Genomic DNA, 12,748 nt, shown 5'->3' with positions numbered 1-12,748 from the left:
TTGGTATTCAGCATCTAATGAAATCGCCTGAATGACCCATTGGCCCAAAAGTATCTCCCACTTCATGAGAAAGTTCCAACATCAGAATCACCAAGTCAGGGATGGTGTGTCTGGATCTAAACAAGAAACTCAACAGGGAAACTGGAGTATGTTCTGGTCTTCTCTCATTCAGCTTGGCAACATTCATTAAACTAGTTTGTTAACACTCTGGTGCTGAGATAGTGAGATGAAATGAAGTTCTATGTGTAGGACCACAGCTAAAACCAGCCCCAGGGAACAATGAGATGGGAGGAGGGGGCAGCCTGAAGATGTGGGTATAAGGGTGGCTTCTCAAGAGCAAAGGAGGAAAGGAGACACCGAAATAAGGTTACAGGGAGCTACTGGGTACCTGTCTGTACGTACCTCCATCTTGATTATCAAACAGTTGCAAGACGCAAAGGAGAGGAAGAAAGGTGAGAGGAAAAAGTCCCTGACTACTCCAGAGGGAAATCAAAGAAACACTAATGACTTGGCTCCTGACCAGCTATGTGTGCCCTCTTTAATTCGCAACAGCCTCACCTCCCCCTCGGCACTGTCCCAGTTCTTGTCCGGTGCCCAGGAAGGCATGCTTTCTGTTTAGGCCATTCCACAAGGAGGCCGGGTCACTTAATTCTGGAAGGATGTGGTACAGGCCCATGGAGGGAGAAGACAGGTCAACCTCAGACAGAAATGTGCCCTGACATTTGAGATGTCTTTGGCTAATTCCCCTGGAGACTGGTGTCAGGTAACTGAGGACAAGACTGTACACAGGCGCTTGTGTCCACTCCTGTTCTGGGAACCATGTCCAGCATGCTCTCTCCCAGGGGCAGCCTCCTCAGGCCTAGAAACCATTCTTGGTATAGAAACCTTGCCAGGAAACAAATATTTCTATTGTTTGCAGGCTCAAAGGAGGCTGCTGGGTGAGCCAGTGCCTCAGGGACAGCAATGCACTCAAAGGGCAGGGGGCTGATTAAAGTTCAGAAAACAGGATGGATTAGATTAGGGAATTTAAAACACAGAAGGCTGGGGGCTTCTGAACATAGCAAAGAAAAATTTTTTGTAGCACCTGCCCATGAGTTTTGCCTGGTTATTTAGTCACCATCACAACCAGGCGAGGGCTTCCCCGGTGGCTCAGACGGTTGAGAATCTGCCTTGAATGCAGGAGACCCGCGTTCAATCCTTGGGTGGGGAAGATCCCCTGGAGAAGAGAATGGCAACCCACTCCAGTATTCTTGCCTGAGAAATCCCATAAACAGAAGAGCCTGGCAAGCTACAGGTCATGGGGTCGCAAAGAGTCAGACACGAGCGACTAACACACACATAGAACCAAGAGGTTCAAAAAGAGGCTCAGAGCTTGATCACTTGCCGGAGGTCACTCAGCTGGTAGTGACAGAGCCAGGGGTCCATCTGACTTGAGACCCACGCTCTGTCCATCCCATCATGTGGCTCTCTAGGAAGAACGCATTAGGGTCTGCAATTAAGGGAATAAAGGTGGCGCTCAGGGATTCTCTGTTTCTTCAGCATGAGAGTGTTAGGTTACACATAAATAGGATTGGTTACAACGGAAATGGATTATCTCAGGAAGTTAAAGAAATCCCTTTGGAATTATTGCCCTGTCCTGAATTAGGAAAACACATGCTGAAGGGCACCGATCGCAATTGAGAGGGAGTGCAGAGGAAAAGGAATGTATGTGTGGTCTGAAAGTGGTTCTGGAGAGTCATAAAGGATGGTGAACCGCAGAAACCTCCCACCCCTACCCAAGAGACACACACACACAATCAAAAAGATTAACTGAAAATTTGAGGGCCTTTTTTCACACTAAGTCTCAAAGGACTGAGGCTGGGATGTCCGACAAGTGGTAAGGTGGCTGTTTTAGGCTGTTAGACTTGTCCACCCCACCTCCCTGACCCCCAACCCCAACATATGCCATTGCTTATTCTGACACTTGGAAGAGGAGGAGGCAAGTTTGTGCTCAGAGTCATTCGAAGCAGAAGTCAAGCTGAGCCTGGGCAGTTGCCCTGCCAAGCAGCTGCTGTGTACCCAACCGTGGCGGGCCAGCTGGGTCCTGGGGTAGACCCTGGGCCCCACACCAGGGGTGCCAGCAAAGACTGGAATGACAAGGAGGAAAATCAAATGCAAACCGTGAAAGCCCCTTTTCCTGCAGGCTTCAGCAGCTGCAAGCAGGTTCACCACCAGAAACGAGCTCCTTGGGGAGGGGTTCTGTGTGTAACTGGATCCTCTGAAAGGCTCCCAGTCCCTGGAGGCTGAAGACAGCTCACCCCCTGTCAGGAGCAGAGAGCTGTGCGCCCAGTCACAGCGCACAGTGTCAGATGTTCAGGGCAGACCCTCTGACCAGCCCTGCCTACCTGGTGCCCCAGACGTCCTGAAGGGCTCCCATTCCCCTCTACTCACAAGTAATCTTTGCCTGCACGTGCCTGTTTTCATCCCTGTCTGAGCTGTATTCATCCTTCAAGAACTAACTAAAAGACACGCCCTCTTTGAAGCCTCCAGGGCCAGCCCTGCCTATGGAGCCCTCTCCCTCTGTTTTCACTGTCTGTCTAAAGCACGCATTCAACTTTTTCCACGGCTCCTACTCACATTGAGGTTCACTGACTCGACTTTAAATATGTCTGTCTAGATGACTTGGCTTCTAAAATTTCCCCCAGCACATAGCATAGTTCAGAGTGCACAGTAAACATTCAAATACTTGTTTGGTTCCTAAGTATTAATATACATTAACCATGGACAAACTTCTTCCAAAATTATTGGGCTTGCATTATATCCATTCAGAAATAAATATCCTAGCCTTATGAGGTATATAACATAGAAAGAAGTTCCTGCAAATATAGGAGAATAGAATAGGGCATATCTATTCATATAGAGAAAAAAATAGAGAATATTTTGAATCTTACCATCCAGAATCAACCACTATTAAAGCATAGGATGTATTGTTCCAAATATATATATATATATATATAATAGCCCTATTAAGATATAATTAACATACAAGTGGACACCCATAAGGAAAAAGATAAAATTGGACCCACTTCTTATACTAAACACCAGAATAATTCTAAATGGGTCAAAGGGCTAAATGTAAAAATGAAACCATACAAATAACAGAGAAAATGGGTGAAATATTTTATATCCTAGGAGAGGCAAAATCCAAAACTAATAAGAGAAAACAATAATAAATTTGGCTGCATGGCAATCTTTTTAAAGTCCTAAGTAAAATCAAAAGGCAAATGAAAATCCGGGAACGATAACTACAAATTCTGTCATAGACAAAAGGCAATATTCTTAACAATTAAAGACTCTGAAGAAGAAAAAGCCCAATAACTTGATTTTTTCTAATGAGATATAAACAAGCATTGCACAGAAAAAGAAAAGCAAACGAAACCAATGAACTGTTGCTCATCACAAGAGAACTGCAAATTTAAGCTACCCTGAGATATCACTTCTTATACTTCAGATAAACAAAAATCCAAAAGTGTGACAATACACTCTATTGGTAAGGTTCCAAGGAAACACTCTGCTACATTGCTGATGGGAACTGAAAATAGAACAATCTTTACAGAGAAGAATTTGTCATGTCTAGCAACACTGCACGTGCCTTTTCTGTTTGACCCAACAATCGCAGTTCCAGAGCTCTACCCCAAACATAACGACCAAAACTGCAAAATGACATACACTCTGCAGCATTATCTGCAGTAGCCAAGCCTGGGAACAACTCAAATGTCCGTCAGTATGGGACTGGTTGGAAAATTCCAGAACCCACACACAGTGGAATGTTATGCTGCTATAAAAAAAGGAATAAGGATGGCCTCCAGAAATACAAGGTTAGAAGAAGCAAGGAGGAATACAAACATGCACACATATAAACAACAATGGGAGGATAAAGCCAAAACTAATTTTAAAAAACCAAAAACATCTCCAAGGCAAGGAAGAGATTGACTCTTGGATGGAGAAGATGGCAGTCATGGAAGCTATACTTCTCTGTTCATATCTTTTTATAATTTTGACTTTCAACCATGTAGATATCTTGCAGCATTGTAAAATGAAATCATATTTAGAAAAGGCAACCCCCATCAATCAAAACCAAACTGGAACAAATGAAACTAACAGTGTATCAAACTGATTTCATAATCACATAGGGAAGAATTATCTCAAGTGACTTTAAAACACAGTATTTTGACTGAACACCCCTAGTGGAACAGTGCCTAGGGACACAGGGAGCCACAAAAACATCTTAAACTGATTTTCTCAGCCTTCCTTGATAACACAGGATAAATGACCCAATTTCACCAACAAATAATATGTTCAAAAACTAAAAGGAAGGCATTATTTTATAGGTTAGAAAAGACTTAAGAGACCTAAAACTAAACACATCTGTGAAAGGAGAGTTTTGAAATAATCAAAGAAAACAGAAATAGTCGGAGAAAATTGGACTCTAATATTAGGTGATATTAAGGGATTATTTTTAACTTTATTGAATGTGATAATGGTATTATGTTAACTTTTAAAAATACTTTCTAATTAGGAGTTTTTTCCCCTTATGTCTATGTCTTTTTGCTTGCGTGTTTGTGTGTTTTAATTTATTCTGAATTTTTTTTTCAAGTTTGGCTATAAGTGAGGTTCCCAGGCATCTGAACAACAGAGCTAAGAGGTGATTTTGGGAGCCCCTCCAGGGCTCTGTGACACCAAGTCCTACATCAAACACCTAAGTCAATGGTGAATTTTTCAGAGGGTACAAGTGAGAAAATGGAATCTTAAAAGGAATGACTTTGTAACACATATCCTATTGAATCAAGTTGGTTGAAGTGGAAAAACTTTCTCCACAGGTAAAAACCAAACCATCCATCAAAAAGATACAAGCACCCCCATGTTCCTAGCAGCTCAATTTACAATAGCCAAGATACGGATGCAACCCAAGTGCCCATCAACAGGCAATGGATAGAGAAAGTGTGGTACACACACACACACGCACACACACACCCCAGAATATTAATAGCAACATGAGCCTAGAGAATATTATGCTTAGTGAAATAAGTCAAAGACAAATACTATATGATATCACTTATATGTGGAATCTAAACAATAATACACATGAATGTATGTGCAAAACGGCAACAGACTCACAGAAAACAACTAATGGTTACCAAGGAGGAGAAGGAAGCGGGGAGGAGGAACAAATTAGGGCTATGGGATTAAGAGGGATGAACTACTATATATAAAACAGATAAGTGACAAGGATATATATTATATAGCACAGGGAGTTATAGCCATTATCTTCTAAAAACTTTTAATGGCATATGATCTGTGAAAATACTGAATCGGTATGCTGAATATCTGAAACTAATATAATACTGTAAATTAACTATATTTCTTTTAAAATTTTAAAAATCAAACCATCCAAGGCCATAAGCACAGGCTCCAGAGCCAGACTTCCAGTTCAAATTTCAGCTCTGCCACTTCCTAACTGTGGGGTCTTGGACCAGTTTCTCAGCCTCCCGTGCCTCAGTTTTCTTATCATCAAAGGAGAGTGATAATAATACTATTTCCCAGGGCTTTTGTGACTAAATGCATGTAAGTTAAATATAGGTAAAGTACTAAGAGCAGTGACTGGCACCTATGAAGCACAATATGTCAGTAAATTATTTTTATTTGTTTATTTGAAATAAAATTATTATTTTTATTTGTTTAGCTTTATTATTTATTATTATTATTATTTTGGCTACACCTCGTGGCTACACCAGCTTGTGGGACCTTAGTTCCTCAACCAAGAATTAAACCAAGGCCCTCAGCAGTGAGAGAATTTCCTTAAGCATTTAATGTTTTAAATATATTTATCAGTCATATATATTTCTCCTTTTAGTTTTCAAAGGAAATAAAGTTTATTGAAATTCCTCAATAAACTGTCTATAATTTTTGCTGCACCTTTAAATAGAGAGCTTATTAGTGGGGATATATAACCCAGTTATATATATATAACCCAGGATCCTGACATCCTCCCCCAGCTCTGCTCTTGCAATGATACGCCCTCTTCTGGCTGATTCAGGGATGGCGACCCCTGGGGTCTGAGGAGTTGAAACAGACAGTGAAAAAGCAGTGAAAAGGCAACTGATGGAATGGAAGTACGTATTTGCGAATCATACTTGGTATATATCATATACTTGGGGCTTCCCTGGTGGCTCAGCTGGTAAAGAACTCGCCTGCCAATGCAGAAGACACAAGAGACGCGGGTTCAATCCCTGGGTCTGGAAGATCCTCTGAAGAAGGAAATGGCAACCTACTCCAGTATTCTTGCCTGGAAAATTCCATGGGAAGAGGAGCTTGGTGGGCTACAGTCCATGGGGTCACAAAGAGTTGGACTCGACTGAGCATGCATGCCCATCATACTTCAGAAGGGGTCACTATCCAGAACATATAAAGAACTTCTACAACTCAATAACCATAGCAACAACAACCACCTAATTTCAAAGTGGACAGTGGATTTGACTAGACATTTCTCCAAAGAAGATATACAAATGACCAACGAGCATATGAAAAAATGCTCACCATCATTATTTACCAGGGAAATGTAAGTCAGAATCACAGTAAGATAATACCTTACACTCACGAGGATGGCTACTGCCAAAAAAAAAAAAACCCTAGAAAATAACAATTGTTGGCCAGGATATGGAAAAATAAGAACTCTTGTGCACTGCTGGTGGGGAAGTAAAATAGTGTAGGCACGTGTAAAACAGTATGGTGGCTACACAAAAAATTAAAAATTGAATTACTATATGATCCAGGTAAGGGACTGAATGTTTGTTTCCCTCTAATTTTCATATGCTGAAATCCTAACCCCTGCTGTGATGGCATTTGGAGCCAAGGTCCCTGAAAAGTGAGGTGGTTAGGTCATGAAGGCAGAGCCCTTATGATCAGTTACTGCCCTTATAAAGAAGGGCTCCTTATAAAGAAGCCCACAGAGCTCCCTCACCCATTTCACCATGTGAAAACACAGCAAAAAGACTGCCATCTATGAACCAAAAACAGATCGCAGCAGACACCTAATTTGTCCTGATCTTGCACTTTCCAGCCTCCAGAACCCTGAGAAAGAAATTCCCCTTGTTTTTAAGCCACCCAGTATAAGGTGGCCATTATAACAGCCCAAACAAACTAAGACAAGCCAGCAATCCCATGTCTGGGAATATAGCCAAAAGAATCCAAGCGGGATCTTGAAGAGATATTTGCATCCTCATGTTCATAATAGCACTATTCATCAGAGCCAAGAAGTGGAAGCTACCCAAGTATCCATCAACAGGTGACTGGATAATTAAAGTGTATATATACGTACAGGGGAGTATTACTTAGCCTCAGAAAGAAGCAAACACTGGCACATGCTGCAACATAAAGGACGCTATGCTAAGTGACATAAACCAGTCACAAAAAGGCAAATGCACTTATGTGAGACATCTGCTGCTGCTGCTAAGTCGCTTCAGTCGTGTCCGACTCTGTGTGACCCCAGAGACGGCAGCCTACCAGGCTCCCCCGTCCCTGGGATACTCGAGGCAAGAACACTGGAGTGGGTTGCCATTTCCCTCTCCAATGTGAGACATCTAGAGAAGTCAAATTCATAGAAACAGAAAGTACAGTGATAGCGCCGAGGGGGCTGGGGAAGTTGTTTGATGGGCACAGAGTTTGAGTTTTGCAAGATTAAAAAGTTCTGGAGAGTGGTTGCACAACAGTGTGAATATACTTAGTGCTGTACACTTAGAAATGTTAAGATAATAAATCTTGTGTCTTTTTCCACAATTTTTAAAGAGAGACAAACCAGGTGCAAAATAATTCTAAAGAGTTTACTGAATAATGTCAACTAGTTGGAAAATAAAAACATGACTTTTGGTCCTGTAATTACTCTCTAACTAGTCCAAATTGGTCCATCCCTCTTTCACTTTTTTGCCATATTCTATAACTTTCCAGTCACCTTTGATCACTTCAGATTTAAGACTGAGTCTGTAACTATCAGGACCTTATGGGGCCTGTTCTCCTGGTTAAATGCATCTAAGTATGTGATTCGCTGCAGCAGTTCAAAAATACTTTTTCTGAGGAACAGAGCAGGAGGAATCAGGCTCCCTGACTTCAGGCTATACTACAAAGCTTGATTACTGCAGTAATCAAAACAATATGGTACGGGCACAAAAACAAAACATAGACCAATGGAACAGGAGAGAAAGCTCAGAGATAAACCTATGCACCTATGGCCACCTGATCTATGACAAAGGAGGCGAGAATACACAATGAAGAAAGTACAGTCTCTTCAATAAGTGGTGCCGGGGAAACTGGACAACTACATGTAGAAGAATGAAAGTAGAACATTCCCTAACACCATACACAACAATAAATCCAAAATGGATTAAAGACCCAAATGTAAGGGCAGATACTATAAAACTCATAGAGGAAAATATAGGTAGAACACTCTCGGACATAAATCACAGCAAGATCTTTTTCAATCCACTGCCTAATGATGAAAATAAAAACAAACAAATGGGGCCTAATTAAACTTAAAAGCTTTTGTACAGCAAAGGAAACTATAAACAAGACAAAACGTGGACAACCCTCAGAATGAGAGAAAATATTTGCAAATGAAGCAACAGACAAGGAATTAATTTCCAATATACAAATAGCTCATGCAGCTCAATAACCAAAAAACACACAACCCAATTTTTAAAAAATGGGCAGAAGACCTTTCTAAATAGACATTTCTTCAAAGAAGACATACAGATGGCCAACAAATGTGAAAAGATGTTCAACATCACTATCAGAGAAATGCAAATCAAAACTACAATGAGTTATCACCTCACACAGGTTAGAATGGCTATCATCAAAAATTCTACAAACAATAAATGTGGAGAAAAGGAAACCCTCCTACACTGTTGGTGGGAATACAAGTTGGTACAGCCACTATGGAGAACAATATGGAGGTTCCTCAAAAATCTTAAAATAGAGCTACCAACATAGACAGCATATTAAAAAACAAAGACATCACTTTGCCAACAAAGGTCCGTCTAGTCAAAGCTATGGTTTTTCCCAATAGTCACATATGGATGTAAGAGTTGGACCATAAAGAAGGCTAAGCACTGAAGAATAGATGCTTTCCAACTGTGGTCTTGGAGAAGACTCTTGAGAGTCCCTTGGATAGCAAGGAGATCAAACCAATCAATCCTAAAGGAAATCAACCCTGAATATTCATTGAAAGGATTGATGCTGAAGCTCTAATACTTTGGCCACTGATGCAAAGAGATTACTCATTGGAAAAGACAATGATGCTGGGAAAGATTGAGGGGAGGAGGAGGGGGTGGCAGAGGATGAGATGGTTGGACAGCAACACCAACTCAATGGACATGAGTTTGTGCAAACTCAGGGAGATAGTGAAGGACAGGGAAGCCTGGCTTGCTGCAGTTCATGGGGTTGCAAAGGGCCAGGCACAACTTAGTGACTGAGCAACAACAACAAATGTGACCCAGCAAACCCACTCCTGGGAAAAGCAAAACAAAATTTCCTAATTTGAAAAGATAAATGCAGCCCAATCTCATAACAGCACTATTTACAACAGCCAAGACATGGGAGAAAGATCTTTGATTTTGTTTCCACTCAAATTGTAAGGAACATTTAGACATTTCTCTGCCGGGACTTCCAAGCCTCCAGAAATTATAGTCACTAAGTTTCAACTTTCAAAGTTTATTTAAGTTGGGCAGCCAGGCCAGGGAACTTAGTTCCACATTAGTCATACTTAGAAACTCTAGTTTTTTAAAAAGTGTCATTCAGGCCCTCAGTTTCCCCACTGTTCTTTCACACAGTAGATATTACCAGAAACGGACAAAGCAGAACCAGATAAACCAGAGCTCAATGGCTTCCCAGGGCTACAGTTCCCTAGCACAAGAACGGAAGATTTCCTATTGTTTCAGACAGGGGTACAGACGGGTCTCAGCCCTAAGGGGATTTTTCCAAACACAACTCAGGCAGTGCCAGGTGGCCAAAGGACTCCTCATCCCAGAAGGGAAAATCCAAATACAGCAGGCACTCCACTCAAAACCAGGTGACCAAATCATACCTCTTTCCCCCTCAAAAGGAAAATCTCCAATCAATGCACCCCAGTACAGAAATACACTCCGGTGTCCTCACACTCGGGTTCTGCCACTTACCAGAGGTATCTCACAGATCAGACCAAGCTAGACAGACACCAGAGTGCTGGTTCATCTTGGTCCTCATCCTCTTCCTCACATCCTTCAGGCAGACCAGCTTCGTCTTCATCATCTTCATCCCCACCGTCATCATCCTCTTTCTCTTAGTCCAGAGCTTCACCAAGATGGCGGCACCCTTTTTGCAGTGCATTTCACGGTGATTTGGTACCGCAGGCGGGTTAGGAGTTTTGCCCCCGGGACGTCGTGAGGCCTGCATGGACACTCAGGGGTGGATGGTGGTGCAGAAGGCTCGAAGTCTGTTCAAGGAGTTCTTCCCCGAGACACGTACAAAGACAGAGCTCCCAGCGCTCTTTCATCGCCAGCCGGTGGAAAACCTTCCCCAGGACCATCTATGGCAGCCTGGAGCCCAGGCCAACTCGTTTCACGGTGAACACCTCCTGGCACTGTTGGACCTCTTCTCTTCCAGCGAGCTGGCCACAGCGTGACGTCACTAGTGGGCGGCGCCTCGCGTCCCTGGGAGATCAGAGTGGTGGTTCCCAGGAACACCAGGCGACGGTCGCAGAGTGCATGCCTTTGCCCAGGGCTCGAGGCCCTGGCGGTTCATCACCTGCAGCTCTTCACTAATAGGAGGACCTGGGGCAACTTCGTGGTGCTGGACACCTCGCATGGTAGCAGCAGTATCTCCTGGTGGACTTCCTAGAGGCAGTGGGCGGCCCCTTACATGGGTAGAGGGGAGGGGTGGCAGGGGGCACGCTGCTGAGTTGGCTGGGCATTTGGACTGGGCTCAAGAGCCTAAAAGGCAATAGTCTGGCAAAGCTTTTATACCAGGTACTCCAGGCCTATGATTTCTTTTCCTTTTTCTTTTTTTGGAGAATAATTTCTTTACAATATTATGTTAGTTTCTACTGTACAAGGAAGTAAATTAACTATATGTATACATATATCAGGCTCAGACCATAAAGAACCTGCCTGCAATGCAGGGAGCCGGGTTTGATCCCTGGGTTGGGAAGACCCCCTGGAGAAGGGAATGGCTACCCACTCCAGTATTCTTGCCTGGAGAATTCCATGGACAGAGGAGACTGGTGGGCTACAGTTCATGAGGGTCACAAAGAGTTGGACACAACAGAATGACTCAAACTTATACATACATCCCCTGCTCTTGGACCTCCCTCACACCACCCCCATATCACACCTTCCAGGTCATCACAGAGCACCGAGCTGAGCTCCCTGTGCTGTACAGCAGGCTCCCATTCGCTATCTGTTTCACACACGGCGGTGTATATGTATCAATGCCACTCCCCCAATGCCCCCAACCCTCTCCTTCCACCTCTGTCCACCTGTCCCTTCTCTATGTCTGCATCTCTATTCCTGCCCTGTGAATAGGTTCATCAGTACCATTTTTCTAGATTCCACATAGATGTTAATATATGATATTTGTTTCTCTCTGACTTACTTCACTCTGTATGACAGACTCTAGGTCCATCCATATCTCTATATATGGCTCATTTTTGTTCCTTTTGATGGCTGAGTAATATTCCATTGTATATATGTATCACATCTTCTTTATCCATTATTCTGTTGCTTCCCTGTCCTGACTATTGTATCTAGGCTTGTGATTTCTACTACCTGCTCCAGCCTTATGGACACTGGGTCTAACTAGGTGGATCTGATCAGCTGGGCAATATCATACCCGGATATGAGTTCATCCATAAGTTGACTGGAGAAGACATATTTGGAATCTATTCCTCTACTTACAACTGGAGCAAAACTGGGAAAGGCCACTGGCAATGCTGTTTAGCTAAACAGAGATAAGACATCACCATTTGAGTTGTATCAATTGTTCGCAGATAGCAAGATGATTTGATAGAAAAGTTCCTGAAACTCTTCATTTTTCTGCCCCTTCCAGAGATTGACCACATGCATAAATAATGCAGCTGCATGTCAAAGAGCCAGTAAAGTGGGGTCTTCAGAAATAACTTGCTGCAGAAGTAATAAAGCTTGTCCACCAACAAGAAGGGCTGGACTCTGCTAAAAGATGTACACAAGCCCTGTGCCATAGTAGCACAGATACACTAGAGGTCATGTCTGATTAAACTCTTTTATAATTTTTAAAAGAAATTTCATTTTCTGGGTTAGTTCTTGACCCTAGATTCTAGATACCTGCTGAAAAGCAAATGCCATTCCAGAGGCTCTTGGATAATAATAGAAGGCAGAATCAGTATAAATAAGAGACAAATCCTGGGAGTGTTTTAGTTGTTGGACAATGTATTCTTGAGAATGAACTTTGGTTACTTAAAATAGAAAAAGGAATTTCTACATTAAAAAATACCTTCAGCCATGATGAGAACTCCATATGGTGGTTCAAACAAACTTATGCACCACTCATTCTCAAGACACATGAACTTATTCTCTTGCTTTTGCAAATCATAGAAGAGGCAGAAGGACAGGGAAATCTGTCCCAGGAAAGCCCCAGAGGGTGCTGCTCAGTAACATGAGGACAAGAAGGGGCAGGATTTGTAGGCAGCACTGTTCAACTACATCAG

General features: G+C 42.6%; 1 pseudogene; it reads left to right on the top strand.

The window, feature by feature from the left end:
• Positions 1 to 10,474: 10,474 nt before the first annotated feature.
• Positions 10,475 to 12,546, top strand: LOC147363483 (tyrosine--tRNA ligase, mitochondrial pseudogene; annotated as a pseudogene).
• The last annotated feature ends 202 nt before the right edge of the window (positions 12,547 to 12,748 follow it).

Source organism: Bos grunniens, chromosome 11 (genome assembly GCF_055505025.1).
Source record: "Bos grunniens cultivar Pamir isolate PY7600 chromosome 11, Bosgru_T2T1.0, whole genome shotgun sequence".
Taxonomy (NCBI): domain Eukaryota; kingdom Metazoa; phylum Chordata; class Mammalia; order Artiodactyla; family Bovidae; genus Bos; species Bos grunniens.
The sequence above is the reverse complement of the archived record's forward strand: the minus strand, read 5'-3'. Positions and strand labels throughout refer to the sequence as shown.